General features: G+C 42.4%; 2 protein-coding genes across 2 annotated transcripts in view; one reads left to right on the top strand and one right to left on the bottom strand.

Moving 5' to 3' along the window:
* The window catches only part of LOC126210008 (uncharacterized), an 80,778-nt gene that overhangs the window by 39,626 nt on the left and 28,428 nt on the right, over positions 1 to 12,724 (top strand). The gene's annotated exons all lie outside the window — the stretch shown is intronic.
* LOC126210582 (replication protein A 70 kDa DNA-binding subunit-like) overlaps positions 2,602 to 12,724 on the bottom strand; it is a 339,516-nt gene continuing 329,393 nt past the window's right edge. The window contains exon 15 of the mRNA XM_049939847.1: positions 2,602 to 3,169. The gene's annotated coding sequence lies outside the window, so the exon portion shown is untranslated. The remainder of the gene's footprint in view (positions 3,170 to 12,724) is intronic.

Raw genomic sequence — 12,724 nt, 5'->3', positions numbered from 1 at the left:
GAGTGAGGAGGAGTTGCAATATCAGAAGATTAGAGTAAATGCATAACACAGCAACAACACATACTTTGCTAGTATACTATCAACAGGACTCTGTATTTAAAAACATTAGAATATTTTCTTTGAAAAATGCCATGGAGTAGAGTAAATATTAAACTACTAACAGCAAACAAATGGCATTTATATACTAAAACTGAGATGGCAAAAGCTTTTTAAAAGTAGCAACTTCCTTACTAATTTCCTTGACTAAATTTAGATGCCGTAAGTGTGAATAGCATTAAGCAGTACAGTGATAGTTTATTGTTAGTACAGTACACAGATTATGGTTCTCTTTGTTGATGAAATCTATAAAAAATGTTGTGTGACTAGGGCCTCCCGTCGGGTAGACTGTTCGCCGGGTGCAAAAATCTTTGAAAATGCTGCTGCTATGCAGATTCGAAATTTTATGGAGAAATATGATATTATTACGGAAAACCAATTTGGTTTCCAGCATGGCAACAGTACTACTGATGCAATTAACAAGTTTATCGACAAGATCAGCACATCATTAGACAACCATAATAAAGTTGCAGGAATATTTTGTGATCTCACAAAAGCCTTTGACTCTGTAAATCATGCACTGCTCATCTATAAGCTTGACAAGTATGGGATCAAGAGTAATGTTCTAAAACATAACACACAGTCCCTGAGCGGAGAAAATCTCTGATACAGCCGGGAATCCAACCCGGGCTCTTAGGATTGACGTTCTGTCACGCTGACCACTCAGCTACCGGGGATGGACATGCAATCTATGGAACATGAATGAATGAATGAATGAGCGAGCGAGTGAGCGAACGAGTGAGTGAGTGAGTGAGTGATCTCCAAACTGGAAACACTTGGGAATGTGATATGGGGATTGCTTTATATCAGCCATAATGGAATACTGCAATGGGTAATTAGAATTCACCATTTGCGCAATAACTTTTAAGATCAACATGTGAAGTACACTCAACAAATAGCAGCAGAATGATGCTCCCCCTTGATACTGCTCCTTTCTCCATCGCAAAACTTCTTGAAAGGACAGGTCAATACATTCTTGTATATGAAGACAGATGTCACGTCATCATGGTGTGCCACCATGTTCGATGAAGCAAACACAAAAATGGCAGTGACCCCTAGGTTAGTCTAAATTTGGCAGCCTTTTCAGTAACATGTGCAAGTGTTTTGCTGGCACTAAAAAAGTGGAGTTTTTTTCAGTGGGTTTCTTTTTTCTCTTGCCTGGGAAAATGTGTGATAAGATAAAACTGAAATTGGATGTTGTTTATAGTGGGCAATTCACTGTGACAACAGTCAGGTATTGGTTCAATAAACTTAAACACAGTGGAATTTCAACAAAGTTAAAATGTTTTTGGTAAGGATTGCCCAGGACACATTGCAGATGTGGTTACAGAAAAAACAAGTGACAAAATCAACAACACAGCTCCCACTGATCATCAAACTGAAGTGTGGAAAGCAGCAGAAGCCATAGGTGTGTCAGGTATTGGCAATTAATTTTTTATGTACATTGGTAATTAAAAAATTGTGTGTTCAATGGGTACTGCAAATGGAGCATTAAGTGACTGTCAATGAGACCAAGGTTCGTCACTCAAAACAATGATGTACTTCACATATACCTTTCGCTGACTTAGACATTATATTCCTTCTCTGCCTTAGACGGAGGCTTCATATAGATAGGGTTAAAATGGAATCAGAACTTTACTGGAATGTATTGATAGTCTTTACAACAGTGAATATAAAAATTTATAAATTGCTACAGAATTCTTGTTAGTATTAAAATATAACTGATCAGTTTGTGTGTGTGTGCGATGTGCTTACTTTGCTCATTTAGAAAACAGCTTGTTCACCTAAGAACTGCAGATGCTTTTTAGCCACTGTACTTGTTTGTTACATTGATTTTGATGATTTTTTAAAATTACTTGACAGAATTCTGGAGGCTGAGATGAGATTGGTCCATAGTACGGTCAGAAAGACCCGGATGGATAGAATCCAAAATGTGGAAATCAGAGGAGAGTTTTATCACTTCAAGACAAAATAATCTTGCTGCAACTGACATGGTAGGGATACATGTGACTCATGAACTACCAGAAGTAATGTACAATTCAAAACTCACAGATAAAGGACCAAGAGGAAGACAAAGACTCAAGTACAAAAATATAGTGAAATCTGACATTGAGCAGAGAGACATCATCAAAGAGGGAGGGAAGATTAAGGACCATAATTGGATGGGAAGACTCAGTTACTGACCCATTGAATGACATGGGATGATGATGATGGAGAATTCCTTAGCAATTAGTGGGAAGGCAACCCTGTTAAGTTTGAATCGGCTGTGCAATTATTTACATAGCATTATCTGCCCTTTCACAGCTAAATTCATTTTTGAAAGCAGCCTTTTTCCCAATGAAAAATTGCCCATGGTTTAGAGTCACTTTGCATCTTTACTTCTCATACCATTAATATCACATTAATTATGTATGTACACCAGTAGCAATCTTATCACTTTCAAATTATGCACTGTTTATTCATTTATCAAACTCTTTTTATTACAAATTCATTGCTAATGTGCATAAATTTCAGGAATTTTATTTGATTACACTATGTATACATGGGCACGTGTACAAATATAACTTACACAGTTTTTTATAGGAAGTTATTTATATTGCACATAATGAAACGTACATTATTACAGACATATACAAAAATGGAAAATGTTCAAAAATATGCTCCAGGCAGTATGGCCCAACAAACAGTTAATAAATGGCAGTACATAATTATAAATAATGTCTACTTCTGTAAAATAAAGAAGCATCCCCTTCCCATTATGAAAGGGAAGAAATAAGAAAGCTGAAACTACATTTTGGAATGAGTGTCTCTCATGTCAGTTTTAAAATTATTTACACATCTTCACAAAATCTTCATGAAGACTGTTCAATGTCTGCCACATTCATATAGGCTACCATCTTAGTATATAATGTGGAGAACACATTTCCTCATCATCCCACTTTGCACCAGATGTCTGCTCTATTCACCAGGCCATTCCATTGGCAGTCTTGATGTCTGGAATAATCTTCATGCAGTATTTCCTAATATCCACTGGCTTCAGGTCTATCACTATAACCATCAGTCTGGACTCGTGCTGTAAGAAAAACTTTCCCTAAATCACAAATGGAAGAAAACAGCAGGCACAATTCATGATGATTTTCATTATGCATTCCACTACACTGCTGAGATTAGTAGTTTTCTAATGGATAACTGTGTGGCAAGGATTCATTAATTTATTTTGTGAAGATGAGGCCCCACAGCTCGTAAGAATTTTAAGAACACTGTTGGTTTGTATCTTCAGATGATGATCAGGTCATTTATAACAGTTTACATGGCAGTATTAGAACTGTGTAAAATCCATCCTACATTACTGTTGTAAATAATGACCTATAGTACATTACACAGCCAATCATAAAATGTACCAACACCTAATATTCACCTACATATTACAGTCAGTGTGCTGGCATAAGCTGGTGCCACCACTCCACGCAGCAAAGACGTTGCGAGAAGATTGACAGAGGCCAAAAACAGACTCACAGGAAACGCGCCACATGCCCTCTCAGCTGCCAGTATTTAAATCGCCACTGCGGACTGGAGGGCCAGTCTGTCGCAGTCTGTCTGTCGCAGTCTGTCCACCCGGTCAGTTCCGGTCTGTCATCAGCCGTAGTCACAGTTACAGCCTCTAGCTCAGAATCGGGCAGCACATAGCGAACAGAATAGTGTTCGTAGCGGACTTCATACTTCAACAGCAGTGGAGCTAACACGGACTAATACAGAGAGCTTGTACCACAACGACTAGTTCAAGTTAAGTAGATTTCTTATTCTTAGGAATAAAGAACCCAGTTAATATATGCACACAGTTTGTGTTATAGAAAGAGGATACCGACCACCGAACAACATCCTCTCCTCGTTTCCCGTGGTACATCTCTGAAGAGTCAACGAGATGACATAAAACGTGGTGACAAGAGTAACCCAGTGAAGCACTTGTTTACTTCTCTCGTGTTTCAGATTGCAGGGGTGATCGTATTCACCTGTTTGCTAATTTTTTGTTGTGTTCTTTCATGTATTCCATGAGGGGAGCTGCAGGACTAATCAAATTTCTCTTTTCAAAGGCTTTGCTTTCTCGTTTTGCTATAACATATTTGAGGTAACCAAGGCTACTTTGCCCCCTCCACTCTTTGCCCCCGCTCCTCAGCTACAGAGGGCCAATGTAATGGATCTAACACAAGATTTTCAGATTCAGAACGAACAAATTGCTGCTTTGCTGATGACGGTAGAACAACGTCGGGCTGCACAAGCAGCACCGGCTGCACAACAACAACAGCTAACCGACCGATACGCACAAGTGCCAACAACCAGCATACCAATGTTCTGGCACTGAAGAGGAATGGCTCGAATACCTGACACAGTTCCAAGCTCACTGTGCAGTTCGTCGAGTTCGAGGTACTGTGAAGCTACAACACTTCCTTTTGACTGTGGGGTCCCCACTGTTCAGGTTCGTACAAAAACTATTCCCAAATGCATCCCCCAACGAACTCAGTTATGACAAAGTAATCTCTACATTACCTCAGTACTACGAACAACAATTTCAAGTAGCTGCGGCCAGATATAATTTCTTTCGCTTGCAGAAAAAGCTGGAACAGATGTACTGTCAATGGTACACAGAACTAGGGGGCATGACTAGTAAGTGTAAATTTAAGTGTAGTTGTGGCAACTTTTACAGTGATTTAATGATTACAGATGCAATAAGTTTCAGTGTCCCAGATACTAGAATATGGAAACAAATCTTAAAGTACTCTGATCGATCACTTCCTCAAGTGTTGCAAATCTTAGAACAATACGATTCGGGTGGCAAAGCGGCCAATACATTTGACCAGGTCGCGATTTGTCGGGTCGAGTCGCCGCTCGTTCACAACTGCCCGAGCGGCGACGATGACGAACGCGTGCACACCTAACGGGACAGCTATGTAGACAGGTAAATGAGCCAGTGTACTTAGTGAAGTCTTGCCCTAGATGTTTCGCTCACCATAAAAGACAGGACTGCCCATCACATAATGTAACGTGTTACACATGTGGAAAAAAAGGCCACGTCAAAGCAGTTTTCTTGCAATGCCACTTTTGCCCACTCCCAGAAAAAACAGACTTGTGCACATCTGTGAATGCTGTGTTTTCTAAACCTACAACATGTTCTAACAAAACTAAGATTAAGGTTGTGCCGCCTCCTCACCCTAGTGCTGTGCAACGACATTCTAGCAACTGTTTGTCTCATTACGAACTGCTGGCTGTCGTCTGAACTTTCAATCAAGACACAGGTACCTCAGTAACTTTGCTTAATCGTGCCACATCCGAACAGCTAGGCTCACCGTGCCTTTCTAAATCTAACAACTCATTGCTTACAAGGGCCAGGAAATTCCAGTGCTTGGACAGTGTAATTTGCCTGCCACTTACAAATCCCACACTAGGACAGTGAATTTCACTGTGTCGAAATCGAGAGACGGTGAGAACATTTTCAGTTTAGACGCCTTCGATTTATTTGGCCTCAACATCCACAACAAGATACTTTCCGTATCAGCTTGCGATCCAAAACACAGTGTCGCTTGCTTGCTTAAAGAATTTCCTGAACTATTTTCAGAAGGAATGGAAAAGCTAATAGATTCGTAGGGCATGTTACATTGAAAGACAACACACAGCCTAAGGTTTTTCGGGCCCACCTATTGCTTTAAGAGCAAAGTAGCCAGTGAATTGAAAGAATTGCAAGATAAAGGTGTAATTGCTCCCATTCGAGCTAGTCAATGGGCAAGTCCTCTCATTCTGTTGCCTAAACCTTCTGGTTGCATTTGCACACGTGTTGACTTGAAGTCTATAGTCATCCCGCAGACAGTAGTGTTACCTCACCCTGAGGAACTCGTGGACAGGCTCGGTGCAAGGCGTTACTTTTCGAAGATAGATTTGTGTGATGCCTTCTTGCAAATTTCATTGGATGAAGGGTCACAGAAAGTGTTTGTTGTCAGGACACACTTAGGACACTCGGTTCACAACGATGCCACTTAGGACTGATTGCATTTGCTCTTCGGCACCAACCATTTTTCAACGTTACTTGGAACAGCTGACTGCAAAAGTGCCATTTTGTTCAAACTACTTAGACAATATTGTTGTCTGAGGCCATATGCCAGAGCAACACATTGCCAATTTGTGTACTCTTTTTTTGAGCGTTGTCAGAAGCAGGACTCGAGTGTCATTTTGAAAAGTTTGACTTTTTTCAAACTGAGCTACAGTACTTAGGTCATGTGATAAACAGACAGTCTGTGCACGCTCTCCAATCTAATTTGCTTGCAATCAGTGACCTGCTTGTTCCTAGCAATGTGTCTGAACTGCAGTCAGTATTAGGTAAGATGACATACTACACTCGGTTCACAACGAATGCCACTTAGATCGTGAATTCGTTGCATTGCTTGCATTGGAAAAATGTGCCTTTACTGTGGACTGAAGAGAGTCACTACAAATTTCAGAAACTCAAAAATTCCTCACTCAACGACTGATGTTCAGTGCATTTTGACCCTGCCTAGCCACTAGTTTTGCAAGTCGACAGTTCTTCTTACGGAATCGGTGCTGTGCTTTCGCACAGAATTGGTGCACGAGGCAGACCTATTGCTTTCGCCTCAAAGTTGTTAACTCAAATAGAAAAAGAGGCTCTATCTATTTTCCATGGTGTGACTAAATTCCATCACTATTTGTATGGTTGAAAGTTCTTTTTAGTGACATATCACAAGCCTTTGTAGTCCTCGTTTCATCTGTCAAGTCCGGTTCCTACACACACGGCCCTGAAAGTGCAATGCTGGATTTTGTTGCTTTCGCAGTATCAGTCTGAAATTGTGTACAGACCTATGGCAAAGCAAGGCAATGCAGACACCCTATCTCACCTCCTGATTGGGCTACACTCTGATTTTGAGGCATCTGCTGCATCTCGTTGCCAAATTATTGCGCAGGACTCTGAACTGCCGGAAACTTTTCCCTCGCACTGCGGAAAAATAGCACAGGCCACAGAAGCAGACCAATCTCAAGATTTTGTCTTATTATATTCGCACGACTCGGCCTCATTCATCGAACAGTATTCAGAACTCAGTAGTGCGTCGATACTTTGCGTGTCGGCATAACCTTTCAGTTCAACAGGGTGTGATTCTAGTTCAAAATTACAGTGGGCAAAATCCCGTGTGCTTATTCCCAAAGTATTGTAAAAGGATGTGTCGCGATTGCCCCACTGAGGACACTGAGGAATTGATCACACTAAACAGTTAGTGCTACGGCACTGTACTTGGCAGGGCACGGATGCCCACACTGAACAGACAACATCACAGTGCTACCCCCGTACGGAAAACCAATTCGCTCCACCACAGACATTTGCAGCCTGGCCTAATACTCAATCGCCAAGGCGACGAGAGCATACAGACTTTTCAGGACTATTTTGGAACACTCGTTGGCTCACAGTGGTAGATTCTTTTAGCAAGTTTCCATTTGTGGTTCCTATAGCTCCTACCACATCACGTAGCAACATTCAAGCGTCGTCCTCCATATTTTGCACAGAAGATTTGCCAGAAGTACTTGTGTCGGACAATTGACCACTGTTAACTTCACGTGATTTTGAACAGTTTTGTGAACGAAATGGCACGCGTCATTTAACAAGTGCTCCATTTCTACATCTACATCCATACTCCGCAAGACACCTGACGGTGGTCCAATGGAGAAGCAGAACTTTTCATACGCACGGCCAAGGTTCGGACCACTCACACACGGGAACAGGTGCCGCAACTGTTTCTCGTCTCCTACCGCTGCCACACACGAGAAGGACCGTCATTGGCGGGACTTCTGCACGGCCGCCACCATCGGACGCTGCTCCACGTGCTACACCCACTGTAGCATCCGGCACTGCCGACAGTCCACAAGTATCGCTTTACACCACACGATCTTGTTCTTTTTAGGGTTTATGGCAACTGTAGGTGCTGGGAGAGAGGTGTAATCCAGCAATGCATTGGCTCTTCTATGTATTTAATTGCAGGTTCCAATGGTTTGCAGCACCGCTATCAGAACCAAATTTCCATATGTCACTTGCCCCGTGATTCTGCTGCTTTCGTTTCCCCAGATTCACGGCTTCGAGGGCCTGCACGGCTTTCATGGCCGGCCACCGGTACCACAAGGGCACCCCAGGAGGAGCGGACGGACGATGCGTCCCCGCCCCCACAGTCCACGATCGCTGACCTCGTGGACCTGCCCTCGCCACTGTTGTTGCCGTCATCGTCCCAGGACACTCCCTCGGGCCTGGATGTGTGCCCTGGCAGCAGTTTTCCAGACAATGTTCCTGTTGCTTCGCAAGCCAGAGGGTGGCGTATTGTCGGGAGTACGCTATCTTCCACGGTCACAGCTCCCGGCCCATCTCTACACCCAGTGTCCTGCCTCCTTCCCTGTTGTCATTCGCAGCCTCACTACATGACAATGGTGTGACATTTCAGCAGTGTGGGTGGGGGGGGGGGGCGTAGAGTGTCATGGCATAAGCTGGCGCCAGCACTCCAGGAAGCAAAGAGGCTGTGAGAAGATCGACGGAGGCCAAAAACAGAGTCGCAGGCAACGCACTGCCGACACCCTCTCGGCCGCCAGTATTTAGGTCGCCACTGCAGACTGGAAGACCAGTGTATCGCAGTCTGTCCACCCGGTGAGTTCCAGTCTGTCACCAGTCACAGCCCAGTAGCAGTCGCAGTATGTACACTATGTGATAAAAAGTATCCAGACTCTCCCAAAACCATACATTTTTCATATTAGGTGCACTGTGCTGCCACCTACGGCCAGGTACTCCATATCAGCAACCTCAGTAGTCATTAGACATCGTGAGAGAACATAATGCGGCTCTCTGAGGAACTCGTGGACTTCGAATATGGTCAGGTGATTGGGTGTCACTTTTGTCATACATCTATATGCGAGATTTCCATACTCCTAAACATCCCTAGGTCCACTGTTTCCGATATGATGGTGAAGAGGAAATGTGAATGGACACGTACAGCACAAAAGTGTACAGGCCGACCTCGTCTGTCGACTGACAGAGACCGCCGACAGTTGAAGAGGGCCGTAATGTGTAATAGGCAGACACCTATCCAGACCATCACACAGGAATTACAAACTGCATCAGGATCCACTGCAAGTACTATGACAGTTAGGCGGGAGGTGAGAAAACTTGGATTTCACGGTCGAGCGGCTGCTCGTAAGCCACACATCACAACGGTAAATGTCAAACAATGCCTCGCTTGGTAAAAGGAACATAAACATTGCACGATTGAACAGTGGAAAAATGTTGTGTGGAGAGACGACATTGTTTTGTGTGGCACTATCACAGCACAGGCCTACATTGATGTTTTAAGCACCTTCTTCATTTCCACTGTTGAAGAGCAATTTGGTGACAGCGATTGCATCTTTCAACACGATCGAGCACCTGTTCAAAATGCACGGCACTGGTCAAGTGGTTACATGACAATAACATCCCTGTAATGGACTGGTCTGCACAGGGTCATGAACTGAATCCTATAAACACCTTTGCGATGTTTTGGAACGCTGGCTTCGTGCCAGGACCCACCGATTGACATCGGTATCTCTCCTCAGTGCAGCACCCCATGAAGAATGGGCTGACATTTCCCAATGAACCTTCCAGCACCTGAATGAATGTATGCCTGCGAGAGTGGAAGCTGTCATCAAGGCTAAGGTTGGGCCAACACCATGCTGAATTCCAGCGTTACCAATGGAGGGCACCACGAACTTGACAGTCATTTTCAGCCTGGTGTCCGGATACTTTTGATTACATTGTGTAGCAAACAAAATAGTGTTACAGCAGACTGTGTACTTCAACAGCAGTGAGGCTAACATGGACTATTACAGAGAGCTTGTACCACAACAACTATCTTAAGTCAAGTAGATTTCTTATTCTTAGGAATAAAGAACACAGTTAATATATGCACACAGTTTATGTTATAGAAAGAGGATACCGACCACCGAACATCATTTTCTCCTTGCTCCCCATTGTACAGCTTAACAGAGTGAACAAGACGACATAAAAGTCAGGTTCCAACTTTTTACCTGGAGCAAATCATAACTGATTGTAAATCTCGGCATTTGAAATCTGAGGTTTTTCAAATGACTTCCTAATGTGAAAAATGTCAAGTCACACAGTGGTTCAGACTCCACCTTATACAGTAGCTGCTTCCCTCCATATAGAAAAACTAACTTTTTTTGAGCGACTCATCTCCACACTTGCCTCTGAATACAGTTTTGTTGCTTACCACCAAAACATTGTACAACTTTAACAGTTTTGTGAGGAGATATTTTAGGAACAGTTCAGTGTAGAAAATGAACTGAGTTTGATGCTGCACCAGATATTGTATCTTTGGAAATGAAATAAGAAGAGACAGATTTACAAAAATTTTGTCTTCTGCTCAAGAGCACTTACTACAGCAGCACAAATTTGAACATTAATACACATACATACGTTTCTGAAATAACTCAGAATTGCAACCGATGTCTATATCTAGGTTAACAGTTGATTTAACGGGTAAAGGTAACAACTCACCACCTAATCAACACAATGAATTGTCTGCAGGCGTACAAAAATGTGTGAGCACATTGCTGGCTTTCAGACAAATCTGTCTTTAATGCTTTGAGGTGTGTACGATGGCTGAATCTCAAACACAACTTGTCCAAAGCTAGCAACATTCTAACTTCATGCCTCAACTTATCGGTGAGTTGCTACATTTGTATCTTTTGATATCCCACTGATGATCTTCCATTACCTTACTTGGGTCAATATTTAGTTGATGGTTGCTAACAACCTTCTTGCATCATGGACAAGATAAAAACAACAAAAGCTCCCATCCTCACTATCCAACATTGTAGAGCTTACTGTGTCTTGCTACAACAATGTGTCTCACACTTAATCTTTTTGTCACTTGTGAATAACGAGCAATTTCGAGATCTACAAATGTAGTACAATGCTAGTTCTTTTTTCTCAGATTGATGCAGCTCTTCATGCTACTCTATCCTGTGCAAACTTCTTCATCTCCAAGTAACTACTGCACCCTACATCCCTCTGAATCTGCTTAGTGTATTCATCTCTTGATCTCCCTCTGCGATTTTTTCCCTTCACGCTGCCCTCCAATACTAACGTGGTGACCCTTGATGCCTCAGAACATGTATTTCTGTTGTTGTTGTTGTTATGGTCTTCAGTCCTGAGACTGGTTTGATGCAGCTCTCCATGCTATTCTATCCTGTGCAAGCTTCTTCATATCCCAGTACCTACTGAACCTACATCCTTCTGAATCTGCTTAGTGTATTCATCTCTTGGTCTCCCTCTACGATTTTTACCCTCCACACTGCCCTCCACTGCTAAATTTGTGATCCCTTGATGCCTCAAAACATGTCCTACCAACCGATCCCTTCTTCTAGTCAAGTTGTGCCACAAACTTCTCTTCTCCCCAATCCTATTCAATACCTCCTCATTAGTTATGTGATCTACCCATCTAATCTTCAGCATTCTTCCGTAGCACCACATTTCGAAAGCTTCTATTCTCTTCTTGTCCAAACTGGTTATCGTCCATGTTTCACTTCCATACATGGTTACACTCCATAAAAATACTTTCAGAAATGACTTCCTGACACTTAAATCTATACTCGATGTTAACAAATTTCTCTTCTTCAGAAATGCTTTCCTTGCCATTGCCAGTCTACATTTTATATCCTCTCTACTTCGACCATCATCAGTTATTTTACTCCCTAAATAGCAAAACTCCTTTACTACTTTAAGTGTGTCATTTCTTAATCTAATTCCCTCAGCATGACCCGATTTAATTCGACTACATTCCATTATCCTCGTTTTGCTTTTGTTGATGTTCATCTTATATCCTCCTTTCAAGACACTGTCCACTCCGTTCAACTGCTCTTCCAAGTCCTTTGATGTCTCTGACAGAATTACAATGTCATCGGCGAACCTCAAAGTTTTTACTTCTTCTCCATGAATTTTAATACCTACTCCGATTTCTTCTTTTGTTTCCTTTACTGCTTGCTCAATATACAGACTGAATAACATCGGGGAGAGGCTACAACCCTGTCTCACTCCTTTCCCAACCACTGCTTCCCTTTCATGTCCCTCGACTCTTATAACTGCCATCTGGTTTCTGTACAAAATGTAAATAGCCTTTCGCTCCTTGTATTTTACCCCTGCCACCTTCAGAATTTGAAAGAGAGTATTCCAGTTAACGTTGTCAAAAGCTTTCTCTAAGTCTACAAATGCTAGAAACGTAGGTTTGCCTTTTCTTAATCTTTCTTCTAAGATAAGTCGTAAGGTTAGTATTGCCTCACGTGTTCCAACATTTCTACGGAATCCAAACTGATCTTCCCCGAGGTCGGCTTCTACCAGTTTTTCCATTCGTCTGTAAAGAATTCGCGTTAGTATTTTGCAGCTTTGACTTATTAAACTGATAGTTCGGTAATTTTCACATCTGTCAACACCTGCTTTTTTTGGGATTGGAATTATTATATTCTTCTTGAAGTCTGTGGATATTTCGCCTGTCTCTTACATCTTGCTCACCAGATGGTAGAGTTTTGTCATGACTGGCCCTCC

The sequence above is a fragment of the Schistocerca nitens genome, chromosome 10 (assembly GCF_023898315.1).
Source record: "Schistocerca nitens isolate TAMUIC-IGC-003100 chromosome 10, iqSchNite1.1, whole genome shotgun sequence".
In the NCBI taxonomy this organism is placed as follows: domain Eukaryota; kingdom Metazoa; phylum Arthropoda; class Insecta; order Orthoptera; family Acrididae; genus Schistocerca; species Schistocerca nitens.
The sequence above is the reverse complement of the archived record's forward strand: the minus strand, read 5'-3'. Positions and strand labels throughout refer to the sequence as shown.